The following is a 27,167-nucleotide window of genomic DNA, read 5'->3' on the forward strand; positions in this document are numbered from 1 at the left end:
AGAGTCCGTGTTTTTCCTTTCCCAGAAATGTATGCCAAACGATTTGAATTCTTATTTCTTTGGCATATTTGGCGAGGTTTTTATTTTCGCATTCCGCGTCAAGCTCTTTATTTGCATCGTTCCGCTGGCGGGTTGGGCTTAGTCAATATTCGTATCAAATGCCAAACGTTGTTTATGGCTGACACTTATGCGGCGCTCTCATCACCGAGCTCTGTCACTAATCATTGGGTAAGTTGTTTTTGGAAGGATTATGGTCAACCGAAGAACCCTCCTTATATTCAATTCTTTGATCAGTGCCCGGCATATATGAAAACGTTTAACCGATAATGGAATTATTCCGGGATGGTTCTCCACCCTCAACAACACAATGCGCGCTCGTTATACTGGACACCCACTGCGCACTCTTTCTCTAACTTTATTTTACGAGTACCTCAGCTGTATCAACACGTAGATTGGCCGCAGGTGTGGTCTAATATCTCGAACCCTGTCATCCCTGAGTACATGCAGGTTTTGTGGTTTCAGGTAGTACATCAACTTCTCCCGACACGGGCGCGTCTCTATGAGATTCAAGGAGCCCAAGATGCCTTGTGCGAGCACTGCCAGCAAGAGGATACATTAGCCCATCGATATACACACTGTGTCGGCTCGCAATCAATTTGGCACACCATGCAGGAGGTGTTGGAACGCATCACCCGTCGCCCGCCTTCAAACTTCACGGTGGAATTCATATTATTCCCTGATTTTCATTTTTATCCCCCCACTAAACATCGAGCGGTGCTGTTTCTTGTTGCCGGCACTCTCGTATATTATCAGCGCTTCCCATCCTTGTTAGATGCACGCACGTATTTTGACTTTTTGAAAAGTACACGTCGAAAGTTATATACCCCCGACAGGGACCGGCAATTTTTTAGCCGGCTTTTGGAAGTGGTTTTGCAATAACGCACATTCCTCTCTTTAAGACTAGCAAATAGAATGTTTTTTTAATGTCATATAATAGTCTTTTGGGATGTATAGTATATGTGTTATTATGTAATATAGTAAGCAAGTTTCAGCCTCTTTTTGTACTTAATTATGTTTGGCTCACGTGGTTGTGTTTCCAGCTTGTAATTTATGTAAGGAAATAATAAAACTGATAGTGTAGGGATAACATAATGGCCTTGTGAATAACACAGCTAACAAACCTAGGTTCTAACCCTGTCCACGACAAAGTAGTTTTTTTTACAAAGTGATTGTGAAGAATCGACTTATCATACTGGACAAGCAATACAAAAGAATGTGGAAGGAAACACCTGTATCATGATAGAGACGATTTACGAATGCTGGTTGGAAAAGGGCAAGGGAATTACCTGGACATTCCAAAGACATCATTGATCTGCAGGATACACATTTCGTGTTATCGTTCTCAGAAAAACACTACGCGATTCATTAAATAAACTTTGGGTAAAGCAATCGATGGTGTAGTCGTAAAGTGCTAGACTTCCAAATGGAAAATCTTGGTTCGATTCCCCATCAGTTAATATGATATTTTTGCATAAAATAATGGCAGCAGAGATTTATTCTCTGATGGAGAAGTTACAAAGGATCACTTGCGATAGTTCGAGTAAACAGTGTGTGCGTTCTACACCATACACTGCAACGATAAATATGTTTCGTATTTATATTCGTCCTCCTTTCTCTCTTTCTTGACGTTTCCCTATCCTGTCTTTGCATCTTTCACTTCTCCCCCACTCTTTCTCTCCCACACAGCCATTTCATGTTCCAAAGTTAAAACGGAGCAAAATCCTGATATACCTGGTCTGAAGAATCTAATTAACTGTTAACTTCGGCGTCGTGTTTTTCGTGCTGTGGGCATAACATCAGCAGTCCTGGTTACCTCTGACAGAAATACTGTTTAAACGCAAGGGAATAAGTAAAATCTCTTTTTTATCCTCTGGGTTACCGAGTCTCAGTCGAATTACCAGGTCACTACAGTTTTGAATCCTCGGCCCAGTGGTGGTCTATAACCTGACCAACATCATCCGATTGACACGACGATCCGTTTGAGCTCTTAGCGTGTTCATTCTATCTGTGCAAATTACGTTGTATCCGGAAGAGATGAGATCAATGCTGGATGTTCGGAACAGATAAATCTTCGGAAAAGACTAGAAAATGGTAACCTCTTTGGTTATTTGGAAACAAAATATTATTTATACTAGTTCGAAATAAAATTTGTTCGCTTCCTATAATTCAATGTGTTTTTTCACGTTGAACTTTGAAACATATTACATCTGTGAGGAACATATCTAAGTTTTATCTGTTCTTCTTTTTTCTTTTCTTCTTCTCTCCTCTTCTTTCTCTCTGTCTCATTTCTGAATCTGTGTAATATTCATCCATTGCTTTCGTTTTCTCATTGTAAGTGTTTCAGTTTCTCCCTACATCAACCTATGAATCTTGTTTCGTCTCGGGTTTGTTATTTCATTTTATCGAAATTAATACATGTTCAGTTTGAACTAAGAATTGCGTTCATTTTGTTAGCTAATTTTAGTATGAAACGAGAAGAAAGGAGGAGGAAGAGAGGGTCTCGTTACCTGACACAATTATGGGATAAGAAGGTGTATATTGGGTGGCCTAACTCCACAGGGTTATCTTTCGCAATTTTTTATGCGGAGTGTACAATTGGGAGAAAAGTGAAAGTCATAGTTAAAGTACAAAAATGTAAGATTATCGTAATACCAAAACTACATATTACATCAGTTCTAATTTTAAGCATACCTAATATTTATTAAGATGATTTTTTGACAAAAGTTTTAAAGTCTGACATTTGTCACTTCAGAGTAGGGATGACCAGAATTTTCCCAGATTGGAAATTTCCCTACCGGAATTTTTCCAAATTCCAGATTTTTCCAAATTCGTAATTTATACGAATTCCGAAATGTTTCCGATTTTACTTCCGGAATCCCTTTTCATTTTTTAACCATATCATGTATGTAACAAAATGATTATATAGAAAGAAACTTCAAGAGTGTCATATTTGTAACTTATGAGCAATGACACAATTTGTAACAAAACTTAAACTGTATATTTCCCTACACGTAAAATAAAGTAAATTACAAAAATACCAAAAGCACTCTTTTAATTTTTAGCCCTATCAAATATGGGCTAAGATAATTCTATTTAAAAAGTTTCAAAAGTTTCGTAGTTGTAACTTACGAGCAATGACACAATTTTGTAACAAAACTATATTTCTGTACACAAAATGTAATAATTACAAAAATACAAAAGAAAACTCTATTTTTTAACCATACCATGTACGTGTTAAGATGAATATACAAAAAAAAATCAAAACTTTCGTAGTTGTAACTTTTTAACAACGGTACAATTTGTAAAAAAAATATTTTTTATGGCCATTAATGTCTGGCAGGGTAACGTTTTGCAAGGCTGCTTACGATCTGCTAACAGACCAAAAACTCAGCTTTCATTTGACACCTGGATCAGTCCAGTAAGTTCAAAAATAAGAAAGTTATGGTAATTTTAATTCCGCGATGCTGAGTGCCGGAAAGTGGAATTGAAACAATATCCACATTTTTAATAATTTCTTCTCGGTCCTTTTTTCAACCACAAAGTCGGAAAAAGTTAATTTAGCATACATTTATCGGTATTAATGTGTGAAACAATTTTGAAGAGGATCTGAGGCATTGAAACACGGTCATGTTTTAAAATTAGGTGATTTAACATGGAATGATCCAGCTGCAAGATCTCTATCTTAAAATGTCCTTTTGACCTTTAAACTAATAGAATGAAAACGTCGAAATTTTGGAAGATACAAATTTCTAAAGAAAGATATCGTGTTACATATCCTGCAATAACACAGATTAACAGTGTAGCCAACCCAACAGTTAGTTATACTTTTTAAATGATACTACATCAGATTAAGGTCCATTCTAAACCGAATTGTCTTTACTTATAATCAGTTACTAGAAACTGTAGATGCTTTCTGCAATGAGTACATTTTCAGATCACCTATAAATGAGCTATTTTTGTAATGTCGCTATTGTGTTGTACCATCTTTAGCTCAAATTGTTATTGAATTGTTATCATATCAAAATGTTAAAATATTTCAGTGTAAAATGGCGTACTGCTGTATCTGTGTAACTTCTTATAAATAAAATACAAATAATACGTATCTCAAAGTTACATTTTGAAGTAATAACTTACAACGCCACACTTATTATTGACGCTAGTGCATCATAAATCTAAATTCGGTGCCACAGCATCAAAATCATCCTAAATTTTCTAGAGGTTACTACAACAGTAATAACCATTGCTAGAGTTTAAATGATTTGCATGCATTAACAAATATTATTTTATGTACGGTTAAAATATTAATTTTCTGACACCTTTGGTTATGCAATGGTAATAAATCAACGTATTGAAGAATTACTCTTGGTTATTCCTTTTAATTATGCAGCCAAAACTACGTGCTAAACTTGAAAATCAAGGGTGAACCATACAAGATTCAGCGACACAATTGTGAACCATACAGAGACTTTTCGCTCCAAATGTGTTTATGTTAAGTAAAGGAAAAGGGAAGAAAGAAAATAGTTCGTGCTTTATGTATCATAACATCTACGTGCTCACATAATTGAAAATCACATTAATCACACTAAGACAAAATTTGATATAAACGTTTCTAGTTATAGCATCGAAACGTAACAAATCTATTTGACTTCCTTCAAAAGTCGAGAGGTCCAAACTGTGAGAAAGAATGTGGGTGGGGAATAGGGAGAGAGGAAAATTTTTGAGTCACGCAACAATTACAGAAGGTCGTTTCATATCCATGGTAAATAAGTTTGAACTTACCTGAGCTTAAGATAAACCATGACGCCACAAGCGATTGTGTTCCATGTGTTAGCCTTATCTTACAGCAATGATCTGACAGTGGAATTTCCATTGCAGGAGACTGCGTAGCAGAACACTTTGGTCTAAACGATCCCATTCCTTCTGGCAAGCTATCTAAAGATCTTCAATTGTGTGGGGACCTCTGCTCTTCAAGGCCCGTTTACACAATGGAAACCCAGAATCCATGGGAGAAACATGAAGGATTTAACAGGGATATCTATAAAGGGTATTGCATGACTACCCGTTTCATATGAATATACACCCGATATGCATGAATGCATGAATACCTGATCAATGTACATCTTTCTGGACTTTGCCATATGACTGCATGCCTTGTCCTGGTCGATAACAACACGACACTGATTGCTGCCATTGAGAAATGAGATATAGTCTGTAGAGTGACTGGAAAATTTTCTTCTTGTATTAAGCAGCATAGATTTTATCCTTTCTAACCACTCTACGTAATGTAGTTTCGTTATACTAGTAGCCACCAACAACCATGAACACACGTGGAAAACTTGCAACATATTCACATACCCAGAATAATCGACATCTGAGATCACGTGGACGTAGGTGGATCTTTCTTATCACAATCTGACAGATATTCACATGCTTTATCCAGTGACACTATATTTGTATTTGCAACGGTCAGAAGCGAGATGGCGTTCGTTGGGCTTTCTGCTATTGGTTTTACTCTTCTGGACATAGGAAGCACGCAATTTATGAACTTGAGCCTTGCGCTTCTGCAACAGTTGTAAATCCTGGCCTATGATACGATTTATAGTTTCGGAGAAACGCTGTACTACATGAGTTATCGGGTTCGCAACATGTTCTTTGTGTTATCGGGTTTCGACAACGCGCCAGGGAGCTCACTCTCTGTACCAGGGCAGGCCGACACTTAAGGCCACTATTATTGGTTCCAGCAATAGGTACAGTGCCCTCTTTTCGGCAATTCAACACTGTCTTCATGCCCTTCTTTGACACTTGGAAGACTTTCGTCTTGTATTGTTTAATTATCTGCTGTAGCTGTAACCAATGTCGGAAAGGGTACAGATGTACCCCTTCCAGAAGACTTGGATTTTTCATCCATTTATCCACTCACGCACGCACGATCCGTCGTCTTTGCAAGTCAACTCACACTACTTTTGGATGTAGTAGTTCTCCGTTGCGAACATATTCTGCTTCCTGATGTTCGAAATCGTTACCATGAACGTGAAATCATCTTCTGTGTACCCTTCATCTTACGCATTTCTCTTGGAAAGAAACCATAGCATGCGATATGCCATTTTAATACCAGATTATCTTGGATTTTAAATGACACCTATATTTCTGCTCTATGGGTAACCATTACGGAGCTTTGACTACAAATATGTTGTGATCCCAACAAGAGAGGTTTGTCATAGCGCACACAGCACTAACAGTTACAGAACGTGTTCAACGTGCTACCTATTTTGGTCGATTGTTACGCATTTTGTGTTCTCAGTCACGCAGAAACTTTCGTAAAGTGTTGGTTGTGAGTTGGGACATGCACCAACAACTCATTCTTTGAGATGCTGAACATTGTTAATATTTATCGCATACTCAAGAGATTTTACATGGTCCCACAGGTAGTGTGATAGGAGTTCAAAACAAGGAAATAAGATATTCATTCCATAGAACATCATCGATTAATTCACGAATTAGAATACTGCAGATCGAGATAAACACTTACGCAGCTACCGTAATGAAATGGTGAACCACCGTGCTGAAAAAAAAACTTTTAAAATGTTCTATCTTCCATCAGCAGAGATGGTAAGATGTCTATTTCTAGCACTCGTCGGTAATTCATTGCTTTTAGGGCCCCGTCAATGAGTGATGGACCAACAACGAAAATCCTCTTCCTGCAACATCCTATCATTACCTAGTGCGTAAGTATCAAAGTAATGTGGATTTGTATCCAATCAATATTGCGAGTATTGTTTACTTTGATCGACTCGAAAAGTTTACCTCGTCAGTGAACAATATGTCACAGTTCAATATGGGGTGTTATCGTAATTGCTTTGTGCTCCATTGAGCAAATGTAAGAAGATGATATGTATAATCTTCATTAAAGTGTTTGTCAAATTGAAACTTACAAGGATGCTACTAATTTTCATAAATCATATGCATGACTGACTTGCGATTAGTACTACTTTCACCGGGCACACTACGCTGTTTTTTGTGACTTTTACCGAATAGTGCCAACATTGACACAGATGGTACCTTCTCTGTTCCCGTGCATGCTCTGTTCTCGTAGTAGTCTTATGTCCATCTGGTACAGATACGGTTTCCTGGAATTTCTTCAACACTTTCTTTCTGGATAATGATTATATCATACGCAATCACATTAGGGGGCGCGGTGGCTCAGTGGTAGAGCGTTCACCTCTGGTGCTTGGGATCCCGGGTTCGATCCCAGCCCCCGCCAAGTGAACTTTGTGGTAGACAAACACCGAGCTCGTGGGTTTTCTCGGGGTTTTCCGTTTCCTCCCACTTTCTTCATTCCACCATTTCACTCATCTCTCATAATCACCGTCTCCTTTAGCCTAACCGCCATAACCGTGGGACGTAAAACTTAAAGATTTCATTTCATTTTTTTCATACGCAATCACCTAGCTGCTTCTTTGTACAGAGATTAGAGCAATCTCAATGTGCTCTGCTTGTGTCAGGACAATTTTCTGCTAGCAAGTCACCTTCATTGATACGAAGAAAGTCCATAACTTCATAACGGTCAGTACTAGAGCAAAAATAAGAGTTCCATTGTGTTTCTACAAAAAGTACTCTTAAAATGGTGAATCATATGCTATCGCTTCATTTTGTGAACCTTCTGTAACCTTTAATATAGCAAACGTTCTTGTAATGTGTTGCCAAACATTTCTCCTCATTTGTGATCTCTACCTATACTGTTAGTTGCGGTATATAATACTTACATTATATATTTTAATACCTGCATTATTATATTATACCTATATTCTATTTATATTCTAATATTCTACTTATATAATATAATATATATTACTTGCATTATGTGATGTAATCAACTTTGTCGCTAACTTTAAAAAAACGCAATTTAACTTTTTTACTATTCTACTAATTCAAAATATCTTCCATTTCCTCTACTTCCAGCTTTGCTGTGATGAATAAGTGGCTCAAGAAATAGACAATTAAGTATTTGCAAGTTTCCTTCTGACTATAAATAAGACATAGAACATGAGAACTAGATAGAGCAGCGTTTCCCAACCTGTTTCAACTTGTGGCACACTATGGGTGTAACTTGAATTCTCCCGGCACACTCATAGATATTATTATTCGTAAATATATATAATACCGTCGTATTTTTTCTGTGATTACTGATCTCCTTCTCATAGAAAAGAAAGCTCAATCACTGGTTCTTCCCCGTGGTAAATCATTATGCTTATTTTTCATTTTAATTTAAAAATAGAAAACAATTGCAATGAAATATTGGACTCAGGTTTTTAAAACTAAGCTTTCTTTTTAGAAAATTGTATCCAACCTTTCACTAATCAGAAAGATCACTATAAAACGAACGAACAAACAAATCCCTTTTAGTTTTAAAACACAAATGTAGGTAATTTGTATGCATGTTTGCTTTGTCGAAAGGCTTGAATGATATTTTAAAATTTTAAGTTACGAAATAGTCTGCAGCAATAAAGAAGCAATAATAGTCGTAACAATGATAACAAATACTTTTTTCAACATTAGAAATGTACAGAAAATTAACACAGGTATGAAACTTAAAGTTGTAGATTTATAGTAGAGGTTCACAGTAATGTGGAATACAAATATACATGTTTCCTTGGTCTTTTAATTTGATTGCTATAGAATTAATAATTTGTTTCGATTTACTTGCGGCACACCAGCGACCCATTCACGGCACACCGGTTGGGAAATGCTGAGATAGAGAGTTACAACTCCAACATTTTTGTTGTTGAACTACAGAAACAACTAAATTGCAAAATAAATAAATAAATTAATAACAAAGTCAGTACCAACTTCAAAAATTTCTTTCCTCCTTGGCCTTAGTTGTTGGATAGAAAGACTGAAGAAGCAATTAAGCCAATTATCCTACATAAAAAACTGTATTGATAGTACAATCAGCTGCCAGCTTAATACCAGCATAATAAATTTTTAACCCTATAAGTTTTTAACAAACTATCTAAATAGAATACAGTTGCCTTTTACCATGGTGGAAGTAATCTTTATACTACTTGATGGTAAACCGTGCTTAAGTTAATCACTTGTGTCCACAATCTTAAACTTTTGTACCCATAAGCATCGAAATTCATAAGATAACTACTTTCATTAATCTGTCAATCTGTCGCAATGTATCAGAGAACATGGCTAGCAGGAAGAGATTTCTTAGAATTGATTGAACGCTACGATAATAGGTTCCGTTTTTTCCAATATCCATGTGTTGAAACCAGAAAAGATAGAAATACATAATTTAATATTTTAACGTTGATCGCCACAAAGCAAAAAGGGAACTATATCAAGAGAAGCAGCTTTCTGAAATCGATTTTCACTATCCAAAGAATATGGTTTATCTCCCATCTTCTACCTTATTTATATACTAAAATCGGAAGTAGTTGTAGGTACATACTATATATGATTTCAGTATTAATATTCATAAAGCAATAGTGATAAGAGAATGAAATATCTTATGTACTCCAAGAATAACTTAAATCTCAATATATATCCATGGTTCGTAACTCTGTCTAATAGAAGTCCATGATTTCAGGTTGACACTAACGTCGTAGCAACAGAAGAAGTTATAATTGGAAGAAATAAATGAACTATCACTTCCCATTCGATTATTGATTCATTTAAAGCGAGAATGGTAATGGAATGCTGCAACAACCTTTTATATGGATTCTAGATTCCAGGAATTGATTTCATCTCTCCCATTATTTTTTCATTCTACTCGGAGGTAGGGAAAAAACAATACAATATTCGGTTTTAGCGAAAGTTTCATAAATGAATATTTGAAAGAGATAAGAGACTACGGTGGCTCCGTTGTAGAACTCTTACTTCTAATGCCTGAGGTTCTTGTTTTGATATTAGCTTGTACGCAGTGAACTTTGTGGTAGGCAAACATCGTGTCCGTGAATTCTTTCGTTCCCTCCCACTGGAACGCAACGCCATCTGTTCTCCTTGTCGATTGTCACTCGTAAAGTAGATACTTTACCATCCTAGTAAAAAAAATGTTTTAAAGAAAATAATATTTTGTCTTGTCGTCTGTAAAACTATGAAAATGGAGTTACGTTCTTCTGGTTCTCATGCGACGATATAAAAGACATAATGGGAAATCTTTTGTTATTGAGTAGACTTCTGACAAGAAGATTCCGCCTTTAACTTTCTCCATCCATTTCAATTGGAAACTATAGATCTACTGCCCCCTTTTCAGTTTTAAATCCACATGGATGCGTTGGGAGCCTGGTTTCATGCCAGCTTAGGCCAGTTACATCCTATTCGTAAAGCAACCACGTTAAATTTCATTTACGATAACAATAATAGTAATAATAATAACGCCTTTACATTACAGGCCAGACATATGGTATATAAAATTACAAAAAGAAATGAAGTAATAATTCTGTATCATCAGTCTCACCAATTTTCACTACATCTCCAGAACGCTTTAACATATCAAGTTGCTATAAACATTTTCAGATGTATTAAGAAGTATAATTGGGTGATTGGATGAGGTACTGATCTAAGTAGTTTTAAGGAATAAAGCTTTTGAAAAAATATAAAATTTTTAATTCTGTGTAACTTCATTGCTGTTAATTCCATTTTACTTTATTGTTTCTAGCCTCAGAAGACTGGCACGAGCCTTCATGCTTTTTTCTTTCGGCGTGCGTGGTACTTTATACTTATACGTCATGCCTTATCGCCTTCTTTCATATATATATATATATATATATATATATATATATATATATATATATATATATATATATATATATATATATATATATATATATAAATTTATTGATATACAATTTTAATTTTTATTACACATTTACGAATTGGGAATTTCAATAATTATATAAGAACTGTAAAATAACAATGATTATTAAAAAATTGTTATAATGAAAATTTAAAATGAAACAGTAAATATCTATTCTTCGGTACTTTGTTCCAATAATGTATATTAGGGTGGTTTATCAGCAATGGGTTTTTCAAAAAGTTTGACACTGTGCCTAACTTCCATTTGATATTGAGGACCTGTATGAGAAATATGAACTGAATTAACATAATTTAAAGCTCACACAAAATGTTTACTTTAGTTGATTTTTGAAACTATTTTGTGTATTTCATGAAATATATCGTTATGGATACGATAACCGTATGATACTGTCTACATTAGAAAAATATTCTTTTCTTCTATTATCTGGTTTGCGTATCTAAAAATCATTGAATAACTGATAAATACAGGTATAGTTTAAGCCGAAGCCTGTTGTTCGGCAATCCCATAATGTACCTTGCTGGATTAGATTAAGGGATTTTTCTTCGACACAGCATCATACACCAGCCTTCTGCAGGGAGCTTGCATCAAAATTCAGCAGATGTTGGGTGAGGATCTGCTTTGGATAGTCTGCCGGTATCACATTATGGAAGTAATTCTCCCTGTCGTCTTCAAGTACAAATGTGGTTCTTCGGCATGCCCGAACATCTTCCTGTTTGCTCGGTTCAAAGAGCAAGGACATTCCCTTGATCACGATTATTGGGGCTCTGAACTCGATGATCCTGATCTGGGGAAAGATTATCGTAAAAAGGAAACCTGGCAGATGTGTAATGCCGAGCATTGACTTTCCTGAAAAATGTAATTGAATTTTCTGCACATCCACATGACGATTACAAAGAAATTCTGGTTCTTTCATATACTTTGTTGGGTGATCACCCTGAAGGAGGAGTTCACATTAAAACCCCTGGCGCTTTCCAACATGACAGGTGGATGGCAAAGGCTATTTATATGATAAAGATATTCCTCTTCCGGAAGCAGCTGAATCTAACAGCGAATGAACTTAAAACAGTTGCAAACGTCAGTCTATTCTGTAGCCAGCACAAATGGGTAGAAAGTGGCATTGATACGCAACTGAGAACACTAAAGCATCAAAGCAAAAATAACAGGAAACGCTTATATAGAAGCATAAGAAAATTAAAAGTTTTTGAAAATGTGAAAATTTAGATAAAAGTAAGTGTAGTGTGTGAGTTTCATAGTGTAAGTAGTAGTTGCTGAAGGTTAGTAAAGTGTAGTGTAGTGTTGATGCAGGATAGTGAAAAGAGGTAAAATATACAGGTGAAAAGCCAGTGTAAATAGTGCAAATATAAAATAGAACACACAGGAGAGAAATGCAGGCAGAAACCTGAGAAACCAAACATACAGAGTGAAAACCTGAAGAATAGAAGACAGAAGAAGATGACCAATAGGTAAACACCAAAACACAAAACATACGACATACAAAATAACACACACGTAACAAACTCAATAAAACAAAAAAACACACAAAATCTCACAAGACTAGAAATGAGAGTAGAGTTAAGGAAATACTAAGTTTAGTTTTTTTTTTGTTCGTTTATCTTTCATTTCTTGTCTAATCCCTTGTTTTAGTTTCACGCCCTTTTTCCTTCCCTTTCCTTCTTCGAAATTATGAAATAAATAAACCCAAAAGAGAAATCATTCGCAATGATGATACTTCGCCGGTTTTGAATGCTCAAGGCACCGGCTGATAGTAACGCGGCTGAGCGAATGAAAAAAAATCTATTCTGTTTATACTGAGATGATGCGTCAATCGCTGCTCACGCTCCGAAAAATGATTTTGACTTCATGAAGAACGTGTAAGCTGGTCTTCCAGTTTGGGCGTGCCTAAGTAGATTTAAATGCCCTTCAGAGACATCTGTGAAATCTCTCGGAAGAGTTAGTTTTTATTTTATCGTCCGAAATGTGTTTTTATATTATGATTAACATTGAGCAAATACGAACCCCTTTTACTAAGAATTAAAAATTTCTTCGATATTTGTAATGGAAAGTTTGAAATGTTTGTTTCTTACCTTTTTGCTTTTAATTTTGTTATCTTAGATCTGAAAATTTATTGTCAGCTCATGGAAAGCATTGTTGCGTGCAGCGTATGTTTCAATGTTGCCAACTTATGAATGAAAATAATCGGAAGTTTAACACGAAAAAAATTACTAAAAGTAAGAACGTCATTTCCGACATCTTCCTCTATTGATTTCGAATTTGTGTTATTTTGAAAATTCCTCTCTCTTTGTCTCTTTTTCTTTCTCTTACCTTTTTGTATTATTCACTGACTTATTGCTCGATAAACATTCTTGAAGACTGTAAAAGCTTTATATTACTTTTACAGATGAGCAAGAACATATTTTCGGAAAAAATAACTCGTTCAGCCATACATACCGCCTGACGACAGTGAGGATGAGCAGCTATAGGTACGCGATGATGATTTAGAAGGAGTTCTGGATTCAGATGATGAAGAATGGCGTCCTAAATCTGAAACTTCAAATGGATCAGAAAATGTGTTCAAAATTATTGTACTCGAGTATTTTGCTTTGATTTAATGGAAATCGACACTTTCAGATTAGGGAATTGATTGAATGTTTCGTATTTTTTACAGATGAAACAGTAAACGACAATTCCAGTCAGGCTACAACTGCTGCCAGTTATCAGCCCCAATGGGAAAAAATAACAAGAAACGATCCACCTCTTCAGGCATCACAATTGAAATCGCGTTTGTCTTCTCCAAGTGAAGTCAAATCTCCAATTGAATATTTTCGAATGTTTTTAGTGCTGATATTCTGGAGTTAGTAGTTCGTGAAAGCAATTTATATTCTAACCAGAATTACCCCAATAAACCTTTATAACTAAGTTAGAATTAGAAATATTTATAGGAACCCTAATATTCATGTCCATTATTCCTATACCAAGAACAAGATTGTATTGGAGTTCTTCCTATAGAATACGCCAAGTTGCTGATAAGATGTCTTATGGCATTGTGTTTCAAATCAATGAAAAATTGTTTCCTGTCATTCCATACACATTAGGTGTGACTTCATTTTATTCATGAAAGATCTTAGTAATTTCAGATTAAATGTACCGTGTTTCAGCATACCTTAAAATACATATTGTTTACTAAAGCATGTTATAAAAATCTGCACAATACGATATGTGTTAAGAAAGTTTGTAACGTCTAAAAGAAATTCTGTATGGTATATCAATTAAAAATTAAACAAATAAGGTTCATAATTACGCAATGTTAATTCAAATACACAATCTGGTAAATGTGTGAGTCAAAATTTCTTACTAGTCCGTTTTAGATACGTGAACGCAGTAAGTAAAACATCTAAATATTTTTTTCTCGAAAAAATAAATAATTTGCTCAATATAGGGTTAATCAAGATCTCATCTTAGGACTTGATGCACTTAGTGCCTTGAGAAGTCAAATTAATCTTTCGGATGGTACGATCTCCATGGTATATAATAATTTGAAAACCGTTACTAATCTTTTACCAGAAAATTTTGACTTTCAGGAAATTTGCGAAGATGAACAGAGAGATACGATAAATAACAATTTTTCTGTTTCACCTGCCACTTTTGTAAAACAATGTTCTACAGACGAACAGATTAGAGACGCTGTTCACCGCACTTTTAATTTAAACAATCAACAGAAAAGGAAATTATATTCCCTTTTACCACAATATAGGGAAATTTTCACAAATTATCCAGGAATTTGTAAAGATTTTGTTTACGAGATGGAGGTGAAAACCGACAAGCCATTGGTAAATAATATCCCATCTATCATAAGTATCTCCAAAATGTACGAGATGAGATTCATAAGTTATTAGAATTAGGATTAATTTGTCATTCGAATTCTGTTCACAGCAATCCTATCCTTGTAGTTCCCAAGAAAAACCGGAAAGCAAGGGTATGTGTTGATCTTCGTTTGCTGAACCAGTTTGTGGAACTTCGCAGAACAAAATCCGAGGGCAAACAGGACATGTTATTAAAAGTAAAATGGAAACCTTTCCTTAGCTCCCTGGATGTTGTAAGTAGCTATAATCAAGCTTTGCTTACTCCTAAGTCACAGGAATACACAGCATTCAATTTCGAAGGTTAGCATTACCAATATCGAGTCACATGTTTTGGTTACAAAAATGGTAGCAGTGTATTAAACAGTATGCTCCAAAAAGTATTGGGACCAGAGTTACATCCTAAAATCTTACGATATATTGACGATTTGGCTTGCTTTAGAGGCAGATTCGAACACCTTGCGTTGCTGAGACAAATCTTTGAAAAGTTCAGAGAACACAACCTTACTCTTAACATTGAGAACTATTTGTTTTGTACTAACTCAATATCTTTTCTAGGTTTCTTAATTACTACGGAAGGCATCAAAAAGGATCCAAAAACCATAGAAGTGATTCGTAACTTACTCAGACCCACCAATATTAAATCCTTACAATCTGTAATTGGTCTCTTTAATTGGTCACGAAATTTTATACCTTATTTCTCAGAAAAAAATGCAACCACTTTTTCAGTTTCTCAAAAAAGGAAAACAGTGGCAATGGCTTCAAGACACGAACAATCTTTTCAACAAATTAGGATATTTGTAAAGATGTTCTCTTGTCTCACCCTAATTTGAATTTACCTTATTATTTAGATTCGGATGCATCCCGCCTGGGAGTCAGTGAGTCTTATATCAGTACAGTGATGGACAGAAGAAAGTAATCCAGTTCGCTAATCGGACTTTAACACCTGCTGAGTCTCGCTATAGTATTTGTGAGCTGAAATATCTTGCAATCGTATTTGCGGTCCAAAAATGGCGTCAATTACTAATTGGTCACCATGTTATTTTTATTACTGACCATAAAAATCTTAGTTCGTTGGATAAGGCCCAGCCTTGGAACACTCGTCCTCTAAGATCGTCTCTTTAATTACAACAGCTGGACTACGAAATACATTTCCAGAAAGGTACCGAGCATCTTTGTGCAGATGCGCTTTTACGTCTATTCTCTTCCAAGGAATTACCAACTAAACGTGTTCATATTTTACAGTCTATTCAAGACAAAATCAAAAACATTTCAGTTGAAGAGTTATAGAAGGCACAAAACGAAGATCATGATTATTTCCCCATTGTTCCTTTTTTGACAGGCGAGGATATAGAAGAGCTTTCAAGCAACTCACGCAATTGGGAAAAAAATTTTCAAATTCGATAACGGAATTCTTTTGTATAGATATTTCCATTTTCCTGATTCATACAAAATTTGCATTCCCAGGTCATTAGTGAAAAAGGTTCTTACCGCTTACCATAATAACTTAGATCACCCAGGACTACACAAAACGCTTCCGATCATTTCAAAATTATTTTATTGGAGTAAAATGAGATCAGATGTGAAGAAACATTTAAAATATTGTGTAAAGTGTATGCAATTTAAGTCCGATCATCACCCACCCGCTCGTTTCTTGTCCACTAATCCTTATTCGGTACCTAGAGTTTTATTAGCCCTTGATTTTTTAGGTCCATACCCATCAGGAAAACATGGTGCGCGCTTCGCACTGGTTACTGTTGATGTGTTTACTCAATATTGTACAGCTTACCCCTTGAAGAACGCCACTGCTACTTCAGTTATCAAGTGTTTATTTGATATATACATGCTACATTTAGGTATCGTGGAAGCAGTGCTGACAAATAACGCTGCAGTGTTTCATAGCAAAAGGTTTCTATCTAAAATGCAAGAGCACAATATTAAAGTCCATCATACAACACCATATCACCCCATGAGCAACATCACAGAACACTCTAATAAAATTCTTGTATCTACCCTTAGGTTATTATGTTGCCAGTCACATAACAAATGGGCCGAAAACCTGACGTAAGCACTTGTGTTACATAACTACTCCATCGTTGAAAGTCTTGGTGTTTCACCAGCAAGTTTGTATCTTAATATTCATTTTTCTTTTCCCATTTTTAAGCATCTTGGTTTACATGTTTCTGCAGATTTTGATAAGGAAGACGGGATTAGTTGGTTGAATAAATTAGTTATGGCAGACCAACGACGAAAAACCATCATTGAAAAAAAGGAACGCACGATGGAATGAGAGTCGGCAACAACGGCAACGTATAAAACAAGGAAGTTTGATTTTTCTACAGCAGCGTAACGTTAGTAGTCTATTAAAAGGTGAAACCTCAATTTTTTATTGATACCGAGCACCCCTTTTATGTGTTAAGGTTATTAATGACCGTGTTATTGAGCTTGTTGACCCTTCCACAGGTGAATATTTAGGACTTCATTCAATGGACAGGACCAAACTATGGGAACCTACCCCTGAAACCCATGAAATTTGGATGGCCTTGGCACGTCGCCAACTACCAGAAGATCTTTTGTATGACCTTAATTTGTCTCCTGTTAATGAAACTCAAGAACCCATCTTTTTTCCCCTAGTGGAGATGTCAACTTGTCAAAATCCGAAAACAACAAATCCGATGAGAATAATTCAAATCCCTTACAGGTCAACAATTTATCAACCACCCGTTTGCTATCTCTTTATTTAGAGATTCTTGGTTACATTATTACTTCAATTCACCATTCTGGGAGCCTACATGTGTTCCATTGATCGCACCCAACCTTACCGGTGGACTACGATTGCAAAGAAAATATGCAGAGATAAAAAAATAAAACAGATGTTACGCGAGGTTCACTTTATTAAAAAAAATATCCTAGACTGTATGTTGATAAAAAAATTTTCAGGGAAACTACGAATTTCTTTTAAACTTTCTTTCAACTATTAGGCGATAAACATGTATTCATTTTTCTTCCTTTTTGCTTTTAGTTTTTGATCAGAACACCTGGATGCGAAAAGAAGAACTATGCATTTCATTCAAACTTCTTTTTGCTTCTAGCTTGTAAGTGTTTCGCGGAGAGCAATTATTACATTTTTCTTTTTTCCTATTCTCGTTTTGATAAGGCAGTTGCCAGACTCCAGAACTACCCGTGTTTATAGTTACGAGTAACGGGCGACACACAGCTGATTAATTCTTTTCCTCTTTTAGTCTTTGCTGAGTGTAGTACTTCATACCTCAACCAGCTGTGTATTAGTGTTGCAAACCTTATCAATGACTTACTATTAGTTTAATGTCATTAATTTTTGTTTTCATTTCAGATGTTTGAATTTATAAATTTTAGTGAACTAACGCATTCTACATACGTATAGGAACCGTATTTAGCCAAAAACGGTTTGAAATTTTGGGCGAAATTTCCGTACCTCAGCCAGTGGGAAGATATTTTGGCCTCATATTATATTTTTATTGTTTTAAATTTTAAAATGCCTTTTAGAATCCCTTCCCATTTTCGAAATTCTTAAATATGATATTAATGTTATTTACGATCAATGTTTGATTTTCTTTTTAGAATTTTTCAAAAAAAAATGTCCAGATGCCCAGGATCAGAAAATTTTTAGTCGTTACTAATATATATAGTTGTATGTTTATAATTAAAATTTAGAATGTAATCACATAGTACGGAAATTGCATTTAACGAAAAGCAATTTTGAGCTAGTAGCGCAGTTTTGGCGTTATAATATATTTTATTAAGTGGTTTCAAATGTTTAAGATTCTTTTTAGATTCCCTTCCCACTTTCCAAATTCTTAAACATGTTATCATATGTATGACTCACAATTAATGTTTGATTTTCTTTTTAGATTTAAAAAAATGTATCGAGATGCCCAGGATAAGAAAATTTTAAGTTGTTAATTATATATATATATATATATATATATATATATATATATATATATATATATATATATATATATATATATATATATATATATATATATTTGTCATTGAAATTTAATACGTAATTTTATGCGTATAATATGAAATTTTACACTTATAATCAGTTTTAAATTTCTTCTTCAGTATATTTTTTGTCTAGTCATATTCTAGTGAATATCTTAGTGTTTATGAATCGTAACTATATTGTGTACTTGTAAGCTAATGTGTTTTTTTAATACAAATTTTGAGAACATTGTATTTTAGTTACAGTATGTCCTAGAAACAATTCGAATTCTATATAGATCCCGAAAAATAAACTTATTTTCTTTCTTTCGAACAGCATGAGGCCATAACGGCTTATGATTATTACTTTGTCAATTATTTCATATGCTCGATGACTTTGAATTTTAATGTGTTAGTAAGCCCATTTTGAATATTTTGTAGCGAAGATGCCTAAGAAAGTTTAACCGTCGTGGTATGACATAACTGTTTAGTAGGGAATTTAATCTTGATGTTTCAGGCCGACCAGAAAGTTGTAATGTCGTTGACTATATTTTTGTGTTTGTATCCCATGTTTTTAGGTCTCATGTATTTTGTCTTATAGAGACATATCTTTACGATGCTACGTGAGCATTTGTATTTTGTGTGTTTTCACGTTTTTTCTAGGTGGAAGACACGTTATGTTCTAGAGAACATACGTGTATTTTACTGAATATTAAGGTGTTGATATTTCAGTTTTCTATAAGAAATATTTTGTGAGTGCCTATGGTTGCAGATCTTTTCACGTATCTAGTTTTGCAGTGCAGGTGTCGATGGCATATTTTGTGTAAATACGTGTAGTATTACATATTTTCCCAACTATGGTTTTGGTCAATTCATGACGTAATAACCGTTTATTTTCAGGAATGTTTGGACTAGTGAGTCAACTTCCTTGATTCAGACTTTCGAAAAACTTGGATCAACACTGTGTAGTTTTCAACGCTTTATTAATAAGTTCTTTTGCAGATAATAGCCACCTATTCTGGTAACCCTACAATGTTTCCTTTTTGGAAGTGAATAACAACTATTGTTCTAGGCCTAAGCTAATAGTAACTTTGTTTCAGAATAAAATCATTGTTATAGTGATCATTAGAGAATTAAAGTTTCGATTTTCACATAGCGAGCAGATTTCATTTTGATCTTGTGACGTGCCGTACCTAATTCATACATGTCAACGAAATTACAATCTTCTTTTCTTGATATATAGAATCATGCTTGTTTGTTGGAATCACTATAAACGTCATTTTTGACACTTAAACTTCGTTCTTTTTCGCTGAACAACACAAGGCACTACTAAAAAAAGGACATACAGGTGAAAATCTTATTTTGTTTACATATTGTCAGTTTATAATGTGTATACGTTTTTATTTATTTTAAATTTTCAATGATTTACATATTTTTCAAATATAGTAATATTGAAACTTTGAAAATAATTTTAATATTTCAATACGTTTAATATGTTTGCTATTTGCATATTCATTCATATTTTAACATTTTAAATACAGATAACAGTATATTTTCAAAAGAAAACATTTACTAACTTTTATTATGATGTTTCATACTTATTGAAGACAATAATTTTATGAATAGTTATTGAGTGTGTATATTTACTTCACATTACACAAAATAAAGTGATCGAAACGGAACACTTAAAACATTTTGCAAAAATATTGAAGAGTTTTAAAAAATGATTTAAATAGCCCTATAAACGCTTTCTAGGCATTTTCAGTTAAGTTATCATACAGGTGTTTAAATCATGCTTCGTTTCTCACATCAGTGTTAAAAAAATCCCCCTCATCAACTCATCGTTGGAGAACCGTGGAAGATATTGAAGGCAGGAAGACAGCATGGTTTCAACAAGTGAAGAAACGGAAGATAGGGAAACCCAACTGCGTCAGTCGTTCAAGAGGATCTTATTATTTCATGGAACATTTGAATTGGATCCTACTCATGCAAGAACTTCATCATGTTGTAGTGAGTGAACAAGTTGTTTAACTATTTCAAACTAGCAGCGTTCACCCCGCTTCGCTGGGGTCACCCCGGAACGCAATAAACCTTGTTAATTAGATAATTTTTACTTTTTCGCTTTCAAGTGATATGATAAAAACCATAGTAGATTGCAGTAAATGTTAACATTATATCGCCTGTCATTTATGTTAACCCGCCGAGTGACACGGTCATGCGGGTTGCATATGAATACGTTTATTTTTACCTATGATGAACTAACAAAGGATTTGTACGTTATGGACACTTGAATGGTCAATTATCTCAAGACACTGGTAATTGAAAATTAAAGTGATATGATAAAAACCATCTAGGGTCCAAATCCTAATAACCCCCCAAAAATGAAAGAAATTGGTTCAGCCGTATTAGCGTGATGAGGGAACAAAGGATTTGTGCGTTCTCTTTTATATATAAGATAGCCCTTTTTCAGGTGAAAAACCATTCAGCGTTTATGCAAGTAAGTCTCACACCATATCACTGTGTTGCCAACTAACTGATTTTAAATTTTTCGTGAAAAATCTAATTTTATTCATATCTCATTTTACGGCCAGGATTTTTCAACCAATCTACGTGTGCACTTGACAGGTCGATCCCTTAACGGACGTCAAATCTATAATACCCACCAGATTATAGAAGTAATTTTGTGGACGCCCTGTATATTTCGTAAAGACAATGATCATTTGTTTCGATTTATATTTTATTCTGCGACGCATACAAGTTCTTTCTTCAGTGGGATTTCCTTCTTTCCCACACAACCGGACAAAGAAATATTTCATTGCTTTTTCATATATATATTTAAAACATTCCTTTTTGGTGAGAATATTTCAGTGAACTACGAACTTTTTCAGTGTTTCTCCCTGACTTATTATTATGCACAGTATATATTCTGCAGTTATTGGGAACTGAATTAAGTGCTTTCTTTAATCGCTTATGGAAATATTGCAGTAGATTAGAGCAGACTAGACCAGAGCAGGTATTCAAGTGACCGAATGGCACCAGCCTCATAGCTTTTGCAGTTCCTTATATGTACTTTCTCACGCCCGATTTATCACAATGTCTCGTGCATTGTGACAAGTGGACTAAAATTAACATAAATGCTTTACCGTATTCTGTTTGCATGTGCATGCAGGTGATTTGACTGAGTGGTTTTTAGAATGAACTGCCAACACTTCAGTCGACCACTACAGCTCGTATCTTGAACTTTTGAGCTCAGGGAGTTTGACTTGTGTGTGCAGCCACCACGCACGTTGCGTCGGAAATTAAGTATGATTTTGTGTTAAGGGGCACAAGCTATTAGCCGGCGAAGGACGTTTTCTTACGGCAAGCCCCAACTAGTGAAGTCTTAGGTTCATAAACCTTGTGCGTCAAAAGGTTATAAACGCGCCCTCCAACATCAGCATTTCACTTCGGAAATTATTTCGCTGAAGACTCACGTCGACTCTTCAGGACTGTTTGCAGTAGCAACCAGGATTCTACGTGGGATTACCCTGGCGATCCTTTCTCCAGTGCTAATCCCCCAAGTGAGTCAATGGTGTCAGAGAAGCATTCATAGTAAAATTTCAGATATAATCTTATATATATATAAAGGGCTACATTACATTAAAAAGGCAAAGTGTGATTTTAGTGATGAACGTTATTACACATATTCTGTGTTAAGTGTTGTGTTCATTTCTCTTCGTTATTTTATATGTATATATATATATATATATATATATATATATATATATATATATATATATATATATATATATATATATATTAGTATTCTAATAAATAAGTATGGTGTTATTTAATCCAGTGTGCTTTCGCTGTTTGTGTGAATGATGTTTGTGTACGTTATGGTCCGGATGACCGTCTGATCATCCGTGAGGTTTTCGGGACGAGACATCCGAACCTCTCGGCGCCTAATGCTCATCTCATCATTGAGACCGACGAGCGATTTGGAAACAATTTGTAACATCTTCTTGGAGAGGTCCTTCATCGTCCTATCCAGATAAGTTCCAGTCTCAGGAGAATACTTATTGGTAGGACCACGAACCACGAATAACAACACGATCCAAGAATAACAACAATTGTTCTGAACATGTTGATTCATTTGAAAAATTAAAAGAACCTGTTTCATTATCTATAGACAAATTTACAGATTGATGAAAGGAACATTACAATTGTAGACCATAAACATCATACAGATGGTTTTGAATTAGCAATGTGTGTCGGAAGGCATATATGTATTGTTAACCTCCCAGTTTCAGTGTCTATATTTTGGGGTGAAAATTGAACTCAGGGGAGTCACCTTCCGTTCATCTACTTAATTGTGCGGGAATATTACAGTAAAATAAACTATGTGAGAAGTAGTAATTCGTATGAAATACAGTAATAACTCAAATTTAACCCGTAATTGCTCGCGTGGGGGTCTCCTGGACCCCCAACAAGTTTCCTTAGTGATTTTCTTGAAAATGGAGTTGGTTATACTGCTGCCACTTAGAGTACCTTCCCAAAATAGAACAAGCATTCTATGAATTCCCGAAAAGAAAGGTTATAAGGAATGTCTCTAGCAATTCTCACCGCAATATTTCAATTAAGAGCTAAAAAATCAACAAAAAATACGGGGGTATGTGGCACTCCCACGCGAGTACTTACGTTACAAAAAATGGCGCGACTACTTACGGGTTAACCATTAATTTTTTAATGTATTTTCAATTCGTGTGTAAATTCGTGTGTATTGTGTTGGATGTTAATATCAGGTATTTCATTCCTGCCAAATCGAATACGGCATCTCTAAACACTGAATCGCTGACAACAGATTTAGATAGTAACACATACCTAGAACTTTCCTTGTATTCCTTGGAACGATGATCGGCTCCTCCACAACAATCCCAGATGATTGATATGATGAATGTACTTAAGTCTCCTGGACGTCGTGGATGAATTTCACGAACAGCGAGTCAGACTTATTTACGTATTCACAGTAACGACGATAAAATATAAATTCACCGAGTTCAACGTAGACTAACAGTTTTCATACTTCGACTCTTCTCGGTGATTGTAAATGTAAAGCTTATAAGCTTAGAATGCATCTGCGTGACTCCGAAGTTTCTCCGTCTCTGAACTCTCAATCACCACTCTGAATCTCCTTTCTCTGAATCACCTCTCTGAAATCTATTCTGAATGTCTTCTAGAGATCTTCCGTCCTTGAGTTTTTGTTGACTTCCTCGAATCTGGAATCTCCCTTCTCACCATGGCGTCAGAAGCGTGTTCTCTTTTGCTCCAGAAATTTCTCAGTTTCCTCATTGTTGTACAGCAATGACAATGCCTAGAAAGCCTGTGTCAGCGATACTTCTGTCATACCCGAAATTGTGTGTGTGTTAAGAAACATTCTATAAACTTCATGATATTAGATTTCTCTAATTCTTTCCAGTAATACATAATTTAGATTTTGTTCTCAATTTTAACAATTAGAATAATCTGCCAAATTGTAGTTTCCTTAATGCCAATGTTATATAATCGTTTTATAAACAAAATGAAATGTCAAGCTTTTATGTAATCAAAATCCAGCGGAATTTTATTTTGAATTTTGAATTCTTCAAGTCTATAAGCGAGAGAAAGAAGTGTGTTCTGAAAATGCACGCACATGATGTTCACGTCAGGTGAACTGGGCTCGAACTAAGAATCCCCCACATGCATGCATACGGTGTTTCTTCTTCATCATCAAAAGGACGATGTTGGAATGAAGAACCCCAAACATGTTGTTTGCTCACGACAAAGTCAACTCGGTGCATTTTGAGGATTAAATGCTGTAATAATATTGAAAAAAATGTGATAATGTTAAATGAAGATTTGGGTTTCTGGAGCATATGTCTTATGCATTAAAAAAAGAATTTCATATATATAGCACTACGCATTGGTTTTCTTTTCGTGACAGAAAGGATCGAATGAACTTAATGTCTTAAAATATGCAATGCTCTCTCTCACTGAGAATCGAACCCGCACCCATGTAAATACCAAAGGAACATGCGTTAACCATAATAGTACTGGATTTAATTACTCGGAGTTTAATGTTACTTTTCGGTACAGTCGACAAAGTACACAGAACAACTTGTTTAAAAGGGAACTGAATTGTTTACCTGAGAATAACTTACTGCAGTTATGGATCCCTGGAGAATCGCAAACCGAGATCAAACATTCAAAGTAATCGATATATCTTATTCAGCTGAAAAAAGCGGCATTGAAACGTAAAAAATATGTTTTTATTTTGACAGTTCTTTCATCGGGAATCGAACGCAGTACCGTGGTTCTTCATAAGTGTATGGGACATGTATAAATTTGATGAAAAATGATTTTCCTCTTCTTCTTCTTCCTCTTCTTCCCTCGTGCATGTGTGAACAGATATTTCTATGCATAGTGACTTAGTCTCTGTTGATCAGCTACTGAAGTAGAAAAAATGAAATGAAATCTTTGAGTTTTACGTCCCACGGTTATGCCGGTTAGGCTAAAGGAGACGGTGATGATGAGTAATGAATGAAATGGTGGAATGAAGAAAGTGGGAGGAAACGGAAGAACCCCGAGAAAACCCACGCACACGGTGTTTGTCCACCACAAAAGTTCACTTGGCGGGGGCTGGGATCGAACCCGGGACCCCGAGCACCAGAGGTGAACGCTCTACCACTGAGCCACCGTGGCCTCAGCTACTGAAGTAGCTTGACTATGTAAATCATGTGTTACACTATATTATTGACAAACTCTTTTTAACTGGAAATATTTGTTTTATAGATTTCGAACATAATTGAACATAGAAACGTGAGCCAGATTTCATTTAAACAGACGATTAGAAAAATACGAATTGTGGGAGATTAAAAATGGAACTGCAATCTAATTTTCTATCTGAAAGAATACCATTGTAAGAAGTGCAAGAATTACCAGCTATTTGTGCATATAAATGTTTTGTTCCTTAATATAATGAGTTGTGTACAAAGGAATTACATTTAAGAACATTCAAATGGCCTGTTTCAATAAAACAACTTCCTGATAATTAAGTGATGCTGCATTTTTTGATATGAATAAAAGAGATCAGACTATAATCTCCTACTGTGGTAAAGAATTCAAAGATTGGACGGATAACGATGATCCATGGATAGAATACGCAAAATGGTTTCCTAATTTTACATTTCTTCAATAAGGGAGATGGATTTATTAAACGAATATAGGAAAATTACTCTGATATGCAAGTATTTCGTAATGTTCAGAATGGTGATATATATAAAAAATGTCACTAGGAGTTGCAATACTGAAATTGCCTTTCAATATAATTAACATGTTTTGCATTTCGAAGAGAACTTTTAGTAAAGTTCCATTACATATTTTATCTTTGTATATAACTGTAAAGAGTACATGTACATATTCTAAAGCTATCAAATCATATAAAATAATTCACGTATGTGCTATTACATATATATCCTTCAGTATTTTTCTTGACATTGATGCATTATTGTCGTATTTGGAAAGTCGAAACACATGTTTGACATATAAAAGAAAGAAGATTAATGTATCTGGACGTAACATAAAGATATTGATTTACGGAATTCGTATCTTCATCGTAAATGTATAGGGCATATGTAAACAAGATGAAACATGATTGTTCCTCTTCTTCCTCCCCTTCATGTATGCACAGACATCTGTATGCATAGTATCGTTATTCTGTGTCGATCAGTTACTGGAGTAACATGTCTATTAGTACTTGTGCATCAACTCTAGATACTAAAAAAGAGTACTTATTAGGTGTTGAATATGGACTTATTTCAATGGAAACTAAATTAACGTGATTGGACTGTATAGCGACACATTTGAACCAGTGATTCATATTGGTAAAGAACGTGTGTTGGAAGTAGGGATGTAAAATACCGGGGTATTTATTTCAGCGGGTAAATACCTCGGGTAAATACCCGGGTATTTACCCAAAATGGGTATTTTAGTGGGTATTTTATGTTTCAATTACCAATAAATGAATTTTATTGTTGTCAATGAAAAATATAATGGTCATTTGTATCACCTGCAACAGGAGCACTAAATAACCACTAAATTATTTTTTTTGCGACAAAACAATGAATTTGATATTTAATAAGTAACACAGTACGGATTTCCTAGTTACTGACCGTTATTTTCTTTCTACTTACACTAAATTTCCTTCTATTACCCTTGGAAAATAATTGACCACTCTACCCCGTAAATTCTTACGTTAGTGTGCCCCTGAGACGTCTAATCAGTTGCACGGTATAGAATTCAACGGTGACCAAACTATGTGAAGTCAGTTGCCACCAAACTAATCATACACTATTATTAAGTATTCGGTCTGCCAGCAGCTCCTGATACGGAATTTAAGTTCCTCTTTAGGTTCGAGTTTGATGAAATTGCTTTTTCCATCT

The sequence above is a fragment of the Thermobia domestica genome, chromosome 13 (genome assembly GCF_964235325.1).
Source record: "Thermobia domestica chromosome 13, izTheDome1.hap1.1, whole genome shotgun sequence".
In the NCBI taxonomy this organism is placed as follows: domain Eukaryota; kingdom Metazoa; phylum Arthropoda; class Insecta; order Zygentoma; family Lepismatidae; genus Thermobia; species Thermobia domestica.